Source organism: Pezoporus wallicus, unplaced genomic scaffold (assembly GCF_028554395.1).
Source record: "Pezoporus wallicus isolate ANWC-B61680 ecotype Strahan unplaced genomic scaffold, APGP_CSIRO_Pwel_v1 contig_6999, whole genome shotgun sequence".
In the NCBI taxonomy this organism is placed as follows: Eukaryota; Metazoa; Chordata; class Aves; order Psittaciformes; family Psittacidae; genus Pezoporus; species Pezoporus wallicus.
In genome coordinates, this window is record NW_026640180.1 from 4,897,358 (window position 1) to 4,916,568 (window position 19,211).

The following is a 19,211-nucleotide window of genomic DNA, read 5'->3' on the forward strand; positions in this document are numbered from 1 at the left end:
ATATTTGCAGTTATGTGGCTGGCAAGCTAACAGCAGAGACAGCACAAGAACATGCTCTAAATTCCTTACATAATGAGCCAAACTTACTATTACAGCCAATTTTACAAACCTGACTCATTTTAACTTTAAACTCAAGCAACAGTACATGTTAAAAAAAAAAAAGATACGAAGGGATTGCTCTTCATATATCTGAAAAAGGAAGCAATTAAGACTTGTACTTTTTCCAATATCATCAAGGACACTGGAAAATTGCAGAGGAAATAAGAAGATTGCCAGGAATTACACTACTTTTGTAGATGAAAGGATAGGGGAAAAGTGGCAGAAGAATGAGCTGTCTTCCATATTGTGTAGTTAATTTCCCAATTGAATTGTCATCGCGATGCTTTTACTTCAGAGTTTACCACACAATTGCAGAGATGAACTGCTTCCAAATGCAGCTCAGATTTTTAGTCCAGAGCTACATTATCATCTTTATACTTCACAAAATAAGCCATCCTGAAGATGGTAGCTGAGGTAGCTCCAAACCCCAATGGATCCAAAGCATAGATCGATCAATTAGTTTCGCCAACTCTGCTTTTTCTACAAACTGGGTTATGTTAAAATTTCTTGGTTTTCTGTATCTTAAATCAAGATACTCAGTATATCAGCCGTAACCTCCATAATACTGTACTTGTCCGGCTGCAGAGCCCATGTCCACATCCCCTTCACAGTTTGGTTGGTGTATTGAAGTAATGTACATAGCAGGTACCATGGAAACCCAGATCAAGCAGTCACTGAAATGAAGAGTTTCCACACATGGAACGCAGTGATATTAATATACTAATTATATGATCCTTCACAACTATGTTTAAACCACCTTAAACAGCCACAATACCTAAGAGAAGGCCAGGAGAGACTTTTTTTTTCTGTACTGTAGCAGAAGTTTTTCTATATAATTAAGCTAAAAGGAGGGCCATCATTTGTCATAATGTCTATCAGAAGACCTAAAACTTACAGGAAGTGTATGATGTTAATGGGGAACTAGGAATTTCTCATCTCTCAATTTGTCTCGCACCACCTTACCCATCCTTTTATCCTCAGGAAAAGGATCAAAGGCTCCTATCTTGGACAACACGTGCTAAGTAGATCACTGGTTTCCCTTACATAGTTTATTAAGAATGCAAATATTATCTTAAACTTCACCATAGCCCCAAAGATAAGGCTTTTCTTTTTGCATGCAATTTTCACTATGTGGTTTGGTTTTTTCTCCTCATTTCTTATTGATACTTTCAAACCAAAACTGTTTAATTTCTGACATGAAACACATGGTGTTTCAGCAAAAATAACACTTCAAAAATCCTCTCCTTCCACCTAACTGCATCCTAGTGAAAGGTTTTCTTCTCTTTATTTTTGCAAGTCCTATTGCCGCAGCAGTGCAGGAAACAATACACACTCAGAACATCTGGTAGACCAAAGTAGAAAGGTGCTGGGCAGAAAGTGTCATATATTATTTCTTCCTTAAGTAGTCTCATAAGATTAAGGTTGGTTTTTTTTAAAATATATAAAACTAGAAGACTTTACTTTTCAAAGTGTCCAAGCCCACCATATAGTTAAACTAAAGAAATCTCCAGTACCCCAAATTTTGTGAGGGGGCTTCCCCGCTTCCCATTACTCAACCTCTAGTAGACATTTCTCACTTGAGTGAAACTGAGCAATTCAAAGAATCAGCTTTTGAATTCCTATTGGTTAGGACTTCTAAACTATTCTCCCCCACCTTCTCCCTTCTAATATTTACCTTTACACCAGGCTCTTCATGTCTGTTTCTAAACGACACAGATATCATATGAGTAATCTCTTCTGGTTGAAAATGTAATTTATTTTAATTGGAACTGAAAACTTGTTTGAGGGGTGGCAGGAGGAAACTGTTCCTATTTCCTGCTATAGTTCTCTCAGCATCTAATTACACACATAAAGAGAAACAATGGGGAGGCTGTGTGTTATTCAGTTTAATGTGGTTAATTATATGATTCCCTGTATGCATGCAAATACACCAGAGCCTCACAACTGATACAGCATCCACACAACATATTTATCAGCTGTAACAATTGGGCTTTGAGATCATGTCGAATATATACTCTAGATATAAATGCTTGTTTTACTGGAAAGGTTTCTAGTCCACAAGAATGGGAATGCAGCAGAACAGACACCAAAATAAAAAATTCTATACATTAGCTTCTGTGTTTCCCACAAAACTCTGGTCAATATCAATTTTTTGCAATTAGAAACAGGAGAATTTGGCGAGGTATATTTTTATACCCCTACATCCCAGAATACTAACAGGAGTTAAAACACTTCCAAAAGTTTGAAGATATTTGGGCCTCAGAATTCCTCAGACTGTAACAAAGGTACCAGTCAGATTTTTTTTGTAAGTCCATTTCTGTGCCTGGGTACCCCTGAGGACACAAAAATCGTATTTTAAATATTAGCTATCATTGAGGCCGAGGTTTCAATTGGGACAATGACACATCGGATGGATGGATCCTCATTATTACTCTTTCTTTCAAGTCTTGCATAAGCAATGCTTTGTGAGTCCAGAAGCAGAGAGGGTAGGTGGCCAAGAAGGGTATAAATGAGGCAGCTGCAGGCACTCAAAACAGCCTCTGAACACCATGCTCTACTCCACATACATCAGTGAGCTTAATGGGGAATAATCATCAGTTGGACACTGCAGAGTAAAATAGCTCTTAATGACAGCTTAAATGTCAACACTGCCTGTCCCAGGAAGCACATGTGAAAGGACCCAGTCTTGAAAAAAGACAGACAACTCCATGCTCAGAGAACAACTCTTCCAATGCCAGATTTTTCAAGAATGAAGTCACCAAGGAGAAAAAAAAAAAAAAAAAATAATAGGGAGAAGGAGCTGCATATGGCCCTCCTTCTATGAAGAGTCAAAGAAGAGAGAGGCTGCCTGCTCTAGTAAGTCCCATGGACTATTACCCACTTCTGGTGATACATGTGGGGGCAAGAGATACAGATAGTAGTAGCCTGGGGAACATAAAGAAGGACTACAGAGCCCTGGGAGAGGTGGTTAGGGGCTCTGGAGCTCAGGTGGTCTTTTCATCAATTCTCCAGGGTACAGGGGAGGACCTAAAAAAAGCTAGGAGGATTGGCCAGGTTAATAACTGGTTAAAAGGGTGGTGTCATAGTCACGGGTTTGGGTGTCTTGAACACGGGACCCAAGTTAGTAGGCCAGGTCTAGTGGGGGCTGGTGGAGCTGGTCTGATAAAGAAGGGAAAGAGCAGTTTTAGTAGGAGGCTTGCCAGACTGGTCAAGGAGGCTTTAAACTAGATGTGTTGGGGGAGGGGGGCATCATTCCATCCCAACACACCCAGTCAGTTGACAGAACCTATAATAAATGCTCGGAGCAATGGAGAGATATCCCAGCCGCTCCAGCCAATGAGCCGGCTTCAGTTGGAGCTCGGCTCAGATGCCCCTATACAAATGCCCATAGCATGGGGAACAAACAAGAGGAATTAGAGATGTGTGCACGTCTACAGGGGTATGATATAATAGGCATCACAGAAACATGGTGGGATGGCTCCTATGACTGGAGTGTTGGAATGGAAGGTTACAGGCTCTTTAGGAAAGACAGGCCTGGCAGGCGGGGAGTTGCCCTTTATGTTAGGGTTAGGCTGGAGAGTATGGAATTCTGTCTGGGGACAGGTGAGCAGTCCACAGAGAGTTTGTGGGTCAGGGTTAAAGGGAATAGAGCTATGGGAGACATTACTGTGGGGATCTGTTACAGACCACCTGATCAAGGAGAACCTGCGGATGAAGCACTCCATAGACAGATAGGAAAAGCCTCACGCTCACAGGCCCTTGTTCTCATGGGTGACTTCAACCACCCTGACATCTGTTGGAAGGACGGTATGGCCCGGCACAAGCAATCCAGGAGGTTCCTCGATTGTGTGGAAGACAACTTCCTTCTGCAAGTAATAGAGGAGCTGACAAGGAGAGGTGCCATGCTTGACCTCGTGCTCACCAACAGGGAAGGGCTCATTGGAAATGTGACTCCCCAGGGCAGACTTGGATGCAGCGATCAGGAGATGCTCGAATTTGAGATCCTCAGGACAGTGAGAAGAGCGTGCAGCAAGCTCACTGACCTGGACTTCAAGAGAGAAGACTTTGGCCTCTTCAGGAACCTGCTTCGGAAGGTTCCATGGGATACAGCCCTAGAGGGCAGAGGGGCCCAAGACTGTTGGTTGATATTCAAGGATCACCTGCTGCAAGCTCAGGAGTGTTGCATCCCAACCAGAAGGAAGTGCAGCAGGAGGGCCAGGAGACCTCCTTGGATGGATAAGGAGCTCCTGAGGAAAATTCAAATGAAAAAAAGAGGCTTATAAAAGGTGGAAGCAAGGACAGGTGGCATGGGAAGAGTACAGGGATGTTGTCCGAGAAGCTAGGGACCAGGTTAGGAAAGTTAAGGCCCAGTCAGAATTAAACTTGGCTACGAATATTAAGGATAACAGGAAGGGATTCTACAGGTACATAGCAAACAAAAAAACAGACTAGGGAGAATGTAGGCCCCCTCAGGAAGCTCTCAGGAGAACTGGCTACACAGGGTTTGGAGAAAGCTGAGGTTCTGAATGACTTCTTTGCCTCAGTCTTCACTGGCAAAGGCTCTGACCAAACCACCCAAGTCTTGGAAGGCAGATGCAGGGACTGTGAGAATGAAGACCTTGCGCCCACTGTAGGAGAGGATCTGGTTCAAGACCATCTTAGGAACCTGAACGTGCAAAAGTCCATGGGACCTGATGAAATCCATCCACGGATCTGAAGGAGCTGGCCAATGAAGTTGCGAAGCCAATGTCCATCATATTTGAGAAATCACGGCAGTCAGGTGAAGTTCCCAACAACTGGAAAACGGAAATATAACCCCCATTTTCAAGAAGGGGAAAATGGATGACCCGGGGAATTACAGACCAGTCAGTCTCACCTCTGTGCCTGGCAAAATCTTGGAGCAGATTCTCCTGGAAGGCATGCTAAGGCACATGAAAATCAACAAGGTGCTTGGTGACAGCCAGCAGGGCTTCACTAAGGCCAAATCCTGCCTGACCAATTTGGTGGCCTTCTATGATGGGGCTACAGAACTAATGGACAGGAGTAGAGCAGTTGATGTCATCTACGTGGACTTGTGTAAAGTGTTTGACACTGTCCTACACGACATCCTTGTCTCTAAATTGGAGAGACATCAATTTGATGGATGGACCACTCGGTGGATAAGGAACTGGCTGGATGGCTGCACACAAAGAGTTGTGATCAATGGCTCAATGTCCAGCTGGAGACCAGTAACGAGGGGCGTCCCTCAGGGATTGGTGTTGGGACCGGTCTTGTTCAACGTCTTTGTCGCTGACATGGACAGTGGGATTGAGTGCGCCCTCAGCAAGTTTGCTGATGACACCAAGCTGTGTGGTTCGGTTGATACCCTGGAGGGAAGGAATGCCATCCAGAGGGACCTCGACACGCTTGTGAGGTGGGCTGATGCCAACCTCATGAAGTTTAACCATGCCAAGTGCAAGGTCCTACAGCTGGGTCGGAGCAATCCCAGGCACAGCTACAGGTTGGGCAGAGAAGAGATTCAGAGCAGCCCTGCGGAGAAGGACTTGGGGGTGTTGGTGGATGAGAAAATGAAGGTGAGCCGGCTTCAGTGTGCGCTTGCAGCCCAGAAAGCCAACTGTATCCTGGGCTACATCAAAAGGAGCGTGACCAGCAGGTCGAAGGAGGTGATCCTGCCCCTCTACTCTGCTCTTGTGAGACCTCACCTGGAGTATTGTGTGCAGTTCTGGTGTCCTCAACATAAAAAGGACATGGAACTGTTGGAACAAGTCCAGAGAAGGGCCACGAGGATGATCAGGGGACTGGAGCACCTCCTGTAAGAAGATAGGCTGAGAAAGTTGGGGCTGTTCAGCCTGGAGAAGAGAAGGCTGCGTGGACACCTCATAGCAGCCTTCCAGTATCTGAAGGGGGCCTATAGGGATGCTGGGGAGGGACTCTTCATTAGGGACTGTAGTGACAGGACAAGGGGTAATGGGTTAAAACTTAAACAAGGGGAAGTTTAGGTTGGATATAAGGAGGAAATTCTTTCCTGTTAGGGTGGTGAGGCACTGGAATAGGTTGCCCAGGGAGGTTGTGAATGCTCCATCCCTGGCAGTGTTCAAGACCAGGTTGGACGAGGCCTTGGGTGACATGGTTTAGCGTGGGGTGTCCCTGCCCATGGCAGGGGGGTTGGAACTAGATGATCTTAAGGTCCTTTCCAACCCTAACTATTCTATGAGTCTATGATTCTAAGTGTTTGAGCCTTAGCATGAAACTGTCTGACTGAGCTCAGCTGAGTCACCAGGGTTCCTGGAGTGAAACAGACAATGTGGGTAATTGATGAAACAGCAGCAGACAGTAAGAGGGATAGTCTTGATGCTTAAAGAATTTGATGGCTCCGGTAAGGAGTTAATTTCCCTCCCTACACATTTGGAACAGTAGGAGGTCTGTTCAGAAACCTGGTGTTAAGAGGAAGGAGAAATGTGTGCAAGTTGGAAGGAAGAAGATGGATTAGTTGAGAAAAGAGGTGGTAGAATTTAGCCCTGATCTGTCTTTGAAGCTGGGGCCAGCCAACCTAAATTACTCCATAATTTTAAGGAAAGGGCTTAATGTAAGAAGAACATAATAAAAATAACATTATCTTCATTACTGAATGAAACCCTATGCTGAAAGGAAAGCTTTAGTTTGGAGATGAAGTTACTGATGCTTAGGGAAAGCATGTGATGAAATAAGAGCAGAAGAACCTGTAAATGTAAGAGAAGACAGATGTCTTTTGGCAGACTAATGCTTTTGACTTTGTTCAAACTAGGTAAAGTGAGTAATTTAGCTTCAATAGCACAGTGAATAACAGCTATTGCTACGAAGTTTTAACCTTTACCCACTGAATTAATGTTAGACCTTAAAAGCTCTTCTCAAAGAAAAAAAGCTTTACAGAAGAACTAGCAAAGATGATATCCATATTCTTGATATTCTTACAGATTAAAAAAAATACAGACCTTGAGGTTTTAGAACATGATCAAACCTTCTTCTGTGTAATTCATGCATGAACTTAGAATTTTTGATTATGCAACTGAAATGCATTTCCTTCTGCCATAAAAATCTGCAGCAAGCAGAGGTGCCAGATCACCATTTCATTACCACTTCAAATCAACACAAACCCAGTTTATTTTTCACTGCTACCCCTCATGTAAGATAACCTGAAACTTTCCCCAAATGTTAGTTTAGAAAAAGAAAATCAGACTTCAAAATAAAAGGCTGGCTTGCACTGATTGCTTATGTTCTATCCCACACTTCTGGTAGTTTTTCAGCCTGTGCCTATAGCAACAACTGAAGATCTTTGAGTTCTGGCCTTACCATAATGGCTACTCTTCCTCTCTTGCACATTACAGAGCGTACGGCCTTTATGGCAGGTACCTCAGGAAACAGCCATACATACCAAACACATACCACCAGATGGCATCTTCAACCGGTTGCATTTTAAACAGCTCATGCCTTCAAGAGGTAGTGAATTTGATGGTCCTTGTACTCTGAAGCCTCAATCCACTACACTACAAAAAGCTGAAACACTTTTGAACACCTACGCTGTAGACAATAGTGTGAAAGTTATTTAGCATTGCTAAAATCATCAGTTTACTCAGCTTGTTCCCTCAATAATTCAGAGTCCCATAGAAGTATTTTGCACCATGCTTGGTGTCCTCTCCTCACACATCACCCTAATGCTTCTTCTCTAATTCTACAATAAAATCTCAGTGCAATGCTATTGGATTTCCACGGAGGGACTACCGATTTCCATGGGATTTAATTACAATCAGTGCTGGTCCTTTATATTAAGAGGTGGTTTTGACCACAAATTACCTCTATGTGTGTTTGGAAATTAAGTTTTTCTACTACAGTGAGCAAGTCTATATCCAGTAGCAGCACCTTAACAAAAACAAAAAAAAAAGCAACAACAAGAAAAGAACCAAACGAAAAACCCCCAAATACCAGCAAATTCCAAGAGAATCAGCAGACTACAAACCTATTTTTAATCTACTGCAATCAATCATTAAAGTAACAAGTGTAACAGACAAGCCACCCTTGAATCCTTAACTATGACTGCCTTATTGCACTTAGCAACCTAGTCTCACTTTGGCTTACTATGCTAATCTCACTTCAAGTAAAATATTGAGGAAATGGTTCTTGCCTGTCATAGGTTTAATAATTAACTGCAGTTTAGAGACACATTTTATCATTTGTTTAGAATCTGAAGATGATTTTCTCCTCAAAGGAGTTTTACCCTCTCAACTAGAGGTTTTTGAGATTATGGGGGGGGGATATAACTTAGTTTTAAGTGTATAGGCTGTTCTCAAACAGTTCTTAGGTCTACTTCTCTTTACTTTTGCATACCTACAATGAGTTTAGATTTTCATCTCTTAAAGTCTGGTAAGAGCCAAAGGAAATGAAGTGGAACAAAGAAGCAACATTAGCTTTCATAAATTAATGTTCTAGGCAACTGTGACAGAAAGCAAGCCAAGCAGAAAGAAAATGGAAGCGTGCTTGCACTACAACTTCATCAAAAGCTTAAGTTACAGGATGGATTTCTATAGCTACCAGCAATGCCCCAATGAGCTGTACATGCAGCTCTCAGGCTGTATGTACAGAGGGCACCGAACACAAGAGAACATATATGAAAGCCTAGCTGAAATGTGTAGTGAGTTGTTCTCTTTGTATGTTTTTTAAGACTACAGATTAAAAAAATTACACCTGAAAGCTTTCTTTGTTAATACAGGTTAATAAAGAATAAATGTGACACAGTTACTGTGACACTTGATTATTTAGGGGAAAAAAAATCTGGTCTGGCTGGGTAAATTCCTACACTGAAGTCTCACAAACAGTTTGTTTTGATTTCTGAATTCAACGTATTTTGATCGAATAAATACTTTCCTGGTGTTTTCTACTTTTAAAGGTAGAAATTTTTGCAGAGGAAGACCTGGAGCAAGAAGGGGGGAGTAAGATTGACTATCAAATATTCAACATGGCAACTTTTATAAGTAACATCTGAAAGCAGTGATGCCAATACACCTAATGAACCAGAAGGATTCTCTGCAGCACCTTCCCTTGTGCTGAGCACCAAAAGGCTGTTTCCAATTCTTAGCCACAGGCTCTTAAACTGGAGCTTAATCCACTGCCATTGTGTCCTTGGGTTGCCTGCTTCAAAGATGACATAGCTGGATAAAAAACACCCAACACATCACAGAAAGGAACAACACTGACTTAAACCAAAAAATCCACAAGGTTCAACACAACTGCTGAGCTCAATACACATTATAGAAAGGGAATGACAAAACGGCACATATGCCCCTTGAAAATTCAAGTCTTGCTGAATCTTCATCAGAGGATGAGGAGTATGACCTTCCTCCCTTATCAAGAATATTTTCTCAGGAAATAATCAGCACCCTCAGTGGTATCAATAAAGGAATACCAACTAGACTTAGATGCCCAAACCCAAGAGAAAAGCAGAAGTCAACACAGCCATTCTGGAGAATGAATAACTTGAAACTCGACATTTAATGATTTGATACCCTAGAAAAGGCAGAGAATAACCCCTGGGTCAGAAGAAAATGTTACGGCTTGACACAGTAGCAGTACAAATCATGTACACTATTGCCAGAATCCCCTGTGACTCTTCCCAAGAGTTTCTGAAATCAATTGCACATTGTAAAGACGTTAGCACAATTAATCTTCAAAACTGGTGCACTTATTTAGAGAGCATGGATTTTATAGAGTTTAAAGACAATTTAAAAATATGAGGACTTAAATACGCTATATTTTTAACTAATTAAAATGTTTTGAACTATAGCAGATTTTTCCATTTAAAAAGGCAGTATCTTCAAAGAGGATTATTAGATACACTTGGAAATTATCCTATAAATGTTTTATCTAGATAAACTGCAGAAAACCAAATAGAGAAAGTATCTGTCTCAGCTCCAGCAGTGTTTTTTAGAATAATTAAAATGCTAATGAAAAAGCATCTACAGGCAGGAAGAAGTAGGAGAACCACCCATCCCAGAATAACATCCTTCTATAAGCATCATTTTTCAACTGCTAATGCTCTCTGAGTTATGGTTTTCCTAAGTGATGACAGGTAATGTTTATAACATCTCTTAAGAACAAACCTGCTAGTTATCTCTCCTTTGCACTTGCCAGTGCTTCACAGTCAGGTTTTGGTGAAAGGTTAGACACAAAAACATACAGCACAAATGAAGGCAAGAGACAGCTGGTGTTAGCCTCGAAAGCGCAACTGAACCCTAAACAACAGGGGCCCACATCTGCACAGCAGTTCCCAAACCAGATGAACAGTGGTACCTCCAAGCGGTAGTCATCAACTGACACAAAATGCTGTTTGTCTCTGTCTTGCTATTAGTCCGCCTCCTCGCACTCCTCCAGTTCCTTTTCTTCTCTTCTATAGCTGTTCCCAGCTTAATCTCTGCTCTGCAGCTGCTCTACAGCTGTTGCAGGTGCAGTGTGATTAAGACAGAATCAATCCCCCTTCCAGCCTTACACACGTATAAATCATGATTCTCTACTATTTCACACACACAAAGTGGGGAACGCCAGTTTGTGTGTGACTGGTAGATTTTTGCTTGGCTGGGGGGAAGGCAAACATATGCTGGAATTCCCCTCTGCCCCCCTCTAGATCTTATCTCAGTAGCTCCTCCATCCAAAATGGGGGAGGAAGGAACGTGGGTGGCTGCGATTTCAGCAGTGATCCCACAGCATTCCCATACCCCTTGCCAGTATAAACTACAACCTAAGATTGAGTTAAATTAACCTGCTGCCAGAATCAAAAGGAAGAATAACTAGGCAAAGCTAAGAGCACATGAAAGGTAAGAACAAAGGTTCTCTTTCTTTCTAATGAGGATTGAACAGTGCAAACATCAGGGTTATTTTCAAAACAGAATCCAAGTGTCAAAGACCCAGAACTACCCAGTTCTAATTCAAATTGTGCCACCGACTACATAATTGCAAAGCAAATAAAAAAAAACGATTTACAAGTTGCAGAAAAATCTTTGAGAAGCTACAATAAACACCACTGCTGCGATGTACTGTCTTCTTGGAGCAGCCCTAGAAAAAATTCCAGCCTGTGACACTGTGCCATCAGTATTTACATGATGAAGCAGAACCCACATGCTAAACAAAGGGCCATAAGAGCAAAGTAATAAAGACTTAGGTATTTGCAAGCAGTTGTTTTGTATTTTTGCTGGTGATTATTTTTTAATCAATGCAATTTCTCTGCTGACTTCAAGCCCAATATGTATTTGATCCTCCATTTCACTGCATCAACTAAGCTCCATATCTGAAGGGCACCTCGGACTCCACAATTTCACTTCGGCTTATTTGGCTATGATTTTTGCACCAATACAAGTTAACTATAGATGGACTATTTAAAGGAACAGCTAAGGCAGTTGTAAAGAATACGGTCTGTAAATCCACTGTCTTGGCAATAACAATAGTTTTAAGCAACTGCTACTAGAAAACATCATCCCTGCCAAGATCTCAGATGCTAACGTCTGAAGCAGCTCAATTAAGATACAAGATGCAATCAACTTTGTTCTACCAGAGATGGAGGCAGGCGTACTTCAATGTATATCTGGAACTGACAGAAGCATTTAGGGAAGGAATAGATCAGAAAAAAAAAAAAAAAAAAAGAATTTTAATATATACTGCCTTGCATCTCCACCTTCTTTCAGTAGCTCCAGTTTAAGTCACAAGTGATTTGGTGTATTATGAGTTTTCAATAAAGCGTGCACAATAGCTGGAGCAGTGTTAAGCAGCAATCGAATTAAAGGATCCAATCAAGTTCACTTTAGCTGTTCAAAACTATGTTTATATCAAATTTATTTTTAACAGGAGTTCAACATGCAGGTTTCTCTGTATTTTCATAACATTCAACAGTGATCTGCAAAGGAAAATAACTATTGCAACAGCAAACTGTGCTCAAGCATACACTGAGAAAAAAGTAGATATAACATTTTGAAAATGATAGCAAATATTTCTTCATAAAGTCTAATTCATTTATTATGTCAGAAAGCACATCTGCCTTATACAGGCATGTAAAAAGAATTGGACTGTAATTTGTTTTCAAAAAGGATGCAAGAGTAAATGGCGCTATTGGTACTTTCCCTTTCCTCCCCTTCCATAGTTTCAACTTGCTCTGTTGAAATATCATATTATTTGTGCAAACAAGACAATGAATTGATATTAAGAAAGAAACAAGTCAAACTAACATTGAAGCTGAAGTTAATTTTCCTATGATAAAGGAAAAATGCTACAGGTCCAACAGTATAATGCAAAAACTCAAACTGATTTAAGTTATACAAGGAATATGGGACATTTTTTGCATTTTAAGGCTAGAAGGAACAAAATACCAGCAACTTCTCAGAATGGACAGCAATACAATTAAAGCAGCTAAAGAAGTTACAACTGAAAGATACAACTACTTGGCTGAGACACAGAAAAATGTGTTGTGCTGTAAACCAGCACCCTTGTTCAAAGGGCAGACTCAATCACTCTCTCACTCTTAGTATCACAAGCAATATTAAAGATGCTTCTTAAGACTAATGAATGCATTATAGCAAAGAAGGGAAAGCAATGATTCTTCTGTTTAACACTTACTCTCAGAAGCTGCTGGCATCTAGACTTCAAACTAGCTTTTAGACTTTTGAGTCTGAAGACACCAACCACTCAGGATGAAGTTTCACAGTTTGATCATGTAAATACTTTTTTCATTACACGCAAGTAAATATTGTATTTATAACAGTGTCCTGGAAACTCAATAGTTTCCTCAATAGTAATCATGGTACATTAGGTTTAGAGTGTAAATTAAATGACTTAAGTGTGAAATAGAGAAGTTTCAACTAAAATTGCTTTTACTGAAATTTTAATTTCAGACAAATTTTGATGCTGTGCTAATATGGATAGATCTTACACTACTTGTAGGCCCCCAGGAAGCAATCTCATTTATTTTCCAAGATGGAATTCTATCTTACACCTCTTCAAAGGTAAAAATCAGAAAGAACTGATCCAATTGCATCAGATAGATTACATATGTGCTACAGTTCAATGCAGTTTTAATCATTATCACTTCCTTACTATAACGTGAGCATAAATACTTTTATTACCTTGCCTTAGGGTTGATCACTTTAGCTAGGAATTCTTGACGTTTACAAAGTTTTAACTTGCACAGCACTAGCAACCTACTAATGTTATTTAATCTAACAAATGAGAGAAACCAGGCAAAGGAAAAATGTACATGGAAAAATGGGGAAACGTTCAGGCCCAAGAGACCCTATCGTCCCATGGAATGATGCAGAGAATATCTGGAAGCCTCAAAGATCACAAAGGCACATGCTGGCAGGAAAGGGCTTTCCCTCTATAGTTTTTTCTGGACCTATAATGCATCAAAGGTTTCCAAAGGTCACCACAGTTACAGCTGCTCCCAGCTCCACAGGCTATCCCCAGTTAACTACAGCCTCTCCCTTCCCATCAATTTAGAGTTCAAATCCCCAAAAATCTCAGCACGTTCACTACAATACAAACATTACACATAATTGGAGAGTTATTTCCAGTCTGTTGCAGCATTTAACCAAGCCAGTGGAATTTTTACCCAAAGACACTACAATGAAGTGGAAGTGGGTGTATTCCTCTTTAGTATGCACAAGGTTAGTACTAGCATATGTATTTGGAATACATATGCTCCCCTACCTTACATTATGTGAGGCAAAGGGAATAGCAAGGAAGGCTCTGCAAGCAGCAGTGGTTTTCTTCTATCTACCACATGCATAAACACAGGAGCTGCAAAATTCAGGACAAGTAAAGGAAAACAATATGGCCAAGGAAGACCCGCAGAGACAGTCACTTTCTAAATTCCAAAATAAGCTTTTATTCTGTCTTCACCCAGTGCTCTCCTATTTTCACATAATGAGCTGCATGCACCTTGCATTTCAGAAAGCTTTGAACACAGGATAGCAGTCAGGGCTTTCTCAGTGAAGCACATGCAGGTTTAGAACAAGAGCATATGCTTGTTTTACCTATTTTCCACTTTTAATAAATGAGGGACTGCCAGATGCTGCCCCTGTGCCTGCACATGGCTTGGCTATTGTCACCAGTGCAGAACCGCTGTCATTGCCACTGCTGATGGTGGCACCCGCACAAACAGAATTGAGAACATCTGCACACAGGCAGCTGCCTTGGGAACATTCATACATTATATATAAGTACTATATGTAAAAAACCACAGGTTTATGAAGATGCATATGACTTACTTAGGTTTTTGTGTTCTTCATTTACTGGAGAAAACTCCTGTTAATAGTGATGGGCACAGACTAATCAAAAGTAGCAGAAAATGAGTACGCAAAATGAAAGATGTCAAATGTTCCAGGAAGGAACAGAGCACACATTAATCACCTTTAAAATAGAGATCAACAGGGAAAAGAGACTTACCTTGAAAACACAAACATGTATTTCTAACAAGCTTACTCATTCATGCAGTCATATGTGCAAGAGGTATCATGCGATTTTCATTCAGTACCTGTAAATCTAACAATATCCTCAGGAAAAATAAACCAAAAGGTACAAGCAAAGACACACAATGATAGACATTAGATAAATATACCACTAAGAGTTCCAGATGTACCCTGTAGTTAAGTATGTCATTTAAGGAGATATAAACTAAAATCACAAATGTTAAGGTGTGAAGGTCATCTAAGCACAACCTGTTCTGCTCAAAACAGCTAACTTCAAAATCAGATCTAGCTTCAAAGCTGGAATTGGCTGTTGCCATCAGCTACTTTGTTGAAATAAAATTCTGCAATATGGGGTTTTGTAGTTTAATCCCAGCCCCTCCAGATTAATAACACTATTTCATCACTTGCAGGTGGTAATTTTTACAGATGTTGGAAAACAACAATTTACCATGTTCCAAAAGCACAGTTTTGGTTGCTTTGAAAACAAACAGTGAACTGAGACCCATTCAAGTCAATAAATCATACACCTAGTAATTAAAGGGAACATCACAAACGCTGGCAAAAAAAACCCTCTGTATTTAGGATGTGTCAGAATTAAGGTTTCTAGTACAACCTCTACTGCACATACATTATGCTACAAGTCCTTAATTATACAGTCACTTTCTGCTCTTTTTCATGCAGTGGACAGAACGAACAATACTCACGCAGTGAGCAACTTTCAAGTTGTATTCCCTTCACTTGTGTGAAATGCGTTTTAGTTACAAAACTTCTATGAACCTTACTTTGATGATCAGAGTGCTCGCATACTTTTAACACCTCTCAGTACAGCAGTATCCCATCACTTCAGAAGACATGTGAATTATTGTCTTCAAAACACAGGTGAACTAAAAGGTCCATTTTACAGAGTAGGAGCCAAAGAAGGCAATATTGCCATCAAAGAGCTTCTCATTTTATAGATAATTTTATAATATACAGAGGTATATATGTATATACACATAGAAATAAAGTTAACCATGCACTGAAGTCAAAGCGACACATGGTTGGCATGCAGTTAGTGCTCCGTATTGAAGAACAGCAGATTTTGGATCTGGAAGTGAGGACCCATAAACACAAGCAGGTAATTAGTCATCAAGCAAAGGGTAGTGCACGTCACTTGTGCAGAACTGCTCTGTATAGTAATGAACTTATTATATAAGGCCACAACAAAGCTATGCAGGCAATTTGAAATCTGGCATTAACAACTCTTCTTTGGAGCGTGACTCCAGTAAATATTGCCATCAGGGAGGTTCAGAGATATACTGCCATAGCCTTCTAGAAAAAAAGCTATTAAAAATGAGCCAATTTCTCCATGTGTAATTAGACTGTTATGAACATAAAACAGGACTGGAAATTCTAAGGCTGCCATAGAGACATCTTTCCTCTGAACACTGAACAGCTGTAGTCTAGTGGTAGATCAAAATCATTAAACCCACAAGCTTAAGACGGAGACCACATGCCTCCAAAAGAAAAGGGCACAGATGAAAACAGGAACAGTTCATCTGTGGAAAGCGTCTCCCTGTCTTTTTGTCGTTTGCCTATTGCCTAGTGAGTGAAGGTTGGCATGGACATTCCCCATGGTGCAGCATGCGACCAGAAAGTGCGCTGGTAGTCCAGAGTGTATGGCTCATTTACTCCCTACAATGGAAACACAGATGACTGCACAGCCTTATGGCAGACCCTCACTGCTGACAGTCGTAAGACAGCCAAACCTACTCCACCATGTGCCCCTTCACATCCCACACTGGGTACCTTGCCCACCTAGTCCCAAAACCCAGTCAACCTCTTCCTCATCTTCCTACTTTGCCTGCTCAGCAATGCTCTCCTAACCTCTGACTCCACCATTTCTTGTCTCCCAACTTTCCACCTCTATCACAAATTCTTGTCTTCAATCAAGTAGCCAGACTCAGCCACCTCCTTGTCATCCGCTGAACAGCCCTGTTACCACTTTCCATCCCTACTTTCAGCTTCACGCTCAATACACTCACTTTTGACCCAATTCTCTCCATCCTTCCCAACCCACATTCACGAGTCAAGACAAAGCTGCCTCAGTACTTCCCAGATATAAGAGTTCCGCTAACAGAGGACTTGGAGTCTCTTCTCAGTTCAGGCTGTGCAACAACTGTTCACCTTGCTTCTAAGCCAGAACTGTAGCAGACTATGCATGCATGTACATATGTATGTAGAAAATGATTGAATTTGAGCTAAGGTTACAAATTAATTCCTTAGCAATACTTAAAAAGGCTTATAACCTTGCCAGATTTGAAAACAAAATGTACAACTTCAAAATGACAATTACATTGGTACTTCCAGATAACCACAGACACAGAGTAAGTTTTATACATGTATGCAAAATAATGGATTCTGCATTCAATATTCAAGCTCTTTGCATGCCTCCCCCATTATACAAGTCATCTTCTCACTCAAATTCAGGTCTTCTATGTACCCACTTTATTTCACATGACTGCTTATAAACAGAATGCTGATATTTTTTCTGAGGATTATTATTCACCCCTTAAAAAGAACAAAAAAAAATTCAAACTCAAGGATGGCTGCACAAGGCTTTGAAAGAAAAAACAAACAACTCTGAATTTTCTTTAACATTCATCAAGTATGCCACTGTACAGTGACACTCCACAGTATACTTTTACTTCAACAGTCATGCTTTTCTATCTCTCTTCTCTTTGATGATCACCATCTCATTAACCAGATACAGGGCTATGTTTCCAAAAGATGATTGCATCTCCCACAAAGGATCCCATATTAATGATTTATGACTGCCACTCCTCAACAGGACTGCTTGCTATTTCTAAAACCTAAAACTTATTTGCTTCTCCACTCTACCAATGGTTTCGTTTGTTCTTCCATATGTTTGAGAAAAGCTTTCCTCTACTCCATAGTTACTTCTCAATTGCCTGTATACCTTGCACTTTCACTACATCAGTCAATTGATACTCTCTTTATCCAGCCACCTGCTGTCATGATACTCACACAAAGAAAATTTTCAGGCCCACAACAACATGCCTCACAAGCTTTCCCAACCTCCCCCTCACAATTTAGTTTTTAGCTTCTTTTGATGATAGCTTTCATAACTCCAGCTTTCATGTTTGTTCATACAGAGCATTAGCACTTCTCAGCTACCCCGCTAACAAGCATTAGGAGCCCAGCTTTCCTACACTAGCTTAAAAGGGAGTAGCTACCAGCCACTCCGAAGAATACTGCATTATCACAATCACTGTGTGAGAATAATTTCAAAAGCAGGAACAAAGGAAGACGTAGGCTCCACTGAAAAAAGAATCAAAGACCTAAATTATACCAGTGTTATACAATGGGGGTAACCTTCAGGAGATTAATCTCCAAAATGTAATTCCGAGCAATTCTGATGCCTTCAAAAGCATTTAATAAAAAAAAAAAATACTTAAAGAGAAAAGTTAAAAAGAGAAAGAGAACATTAAATATGGACTGAAGGAAATCAGCTGGGACACAGGACACCAGACCCACCCTCCTACAGTCTACATCTTTCAATGGATTAACAAAAAAAGGCACACTCAAAAAAAGAAGAGTGAAAATCCACAAAAAGGTAGACTTTTCTGTGTACTTCACTCAATTATGGGTTATGGACAATGGTATTGCACATTGCACCACTATGACTTCTTCCATTTATCCTTAAGTGTCAAAGAAAATGTCTGTAGAACTTGATTCTCAGTCTATTCAGGGAATCCTTTTATTCGTCGTCTTTCCTTTATTCATCCATCAGCTGCAACATGATTGACACCTTTTCCATCAGAATTATATGGCAGCATGACATGCTAATTATTACATAAAAGATGATACTCATTACCTCTCCAGGTCAAGCTACAATCAATCCCCTATTTGGACATCATTTTTAAAATGAGAAGCTTTATCTTGCACATCTTTCTAGTCCAGACACTATGCTCTTCAGTTTCAGAGAAGGTTTCCTGAAAATGAAGATTTTGCTACTTCTGTGTAGTTTTTGGTGAATGCTACCAGTACTGGTAATGAAAACTAGTAACCCTTCTTCTGCTACCTGTTAACCTATTTCTTTTACTTTTGCCAGGGCTCTCGAGAAACAAAAGTGACAAAAGGACCTGCCTTCATATACCAAGTTTTATGGTCTGGTTTCATTATTTAAGCTGGTTAAAACTAGTTATCTTTTGCCCCGAAGCTAACATTTTATGCCAGAGATAGATTTCTTGCCAAAAATGCGTTCATATTCGATAACAGTAACAAAACAGGGGAGGAGGCACATTAGAGCAAGCAAATGCATTCATACATTCAGAATGCAAGCGGAGGTAGGGGACAATTAGAAAGGAAATTCAAAGTATAAGGCATTTCCTGAGGATTAATGAGTGGGTGGTATTGTCTGACAGTCAAGGGCAGGATGGGTTCTGCAACCAGCACAATTCATTAATCCTCCAGGCAACATAAACTGGAATTCTGCTGATTTTTTTCCTTTTTTTCTACAGTCATTATTTTCCTTCAAATTTAATTAAAATTTCCATTTACTTTGACACCATTATTCCTTCATAGAATGACAGAATGGTTTGGGATAGAAGAGACCTTAAAGATCACCTA

General features: G+C 40.5%; 1 protein-coding gene across 2 annotated transcripts in view; it reads right to left on the bottom strand.

The window, feature by feature from the left end:
- PPP3CA (protein phosphatase 3 catalytic subunit alpha) overlaps positions 1-19,211 on the bottom strand; it is a 187,999-nt gene that overhangs the window by 89,748 nt on the left and 79,040 nt on the right. The window lies entirely within an intron of this gene.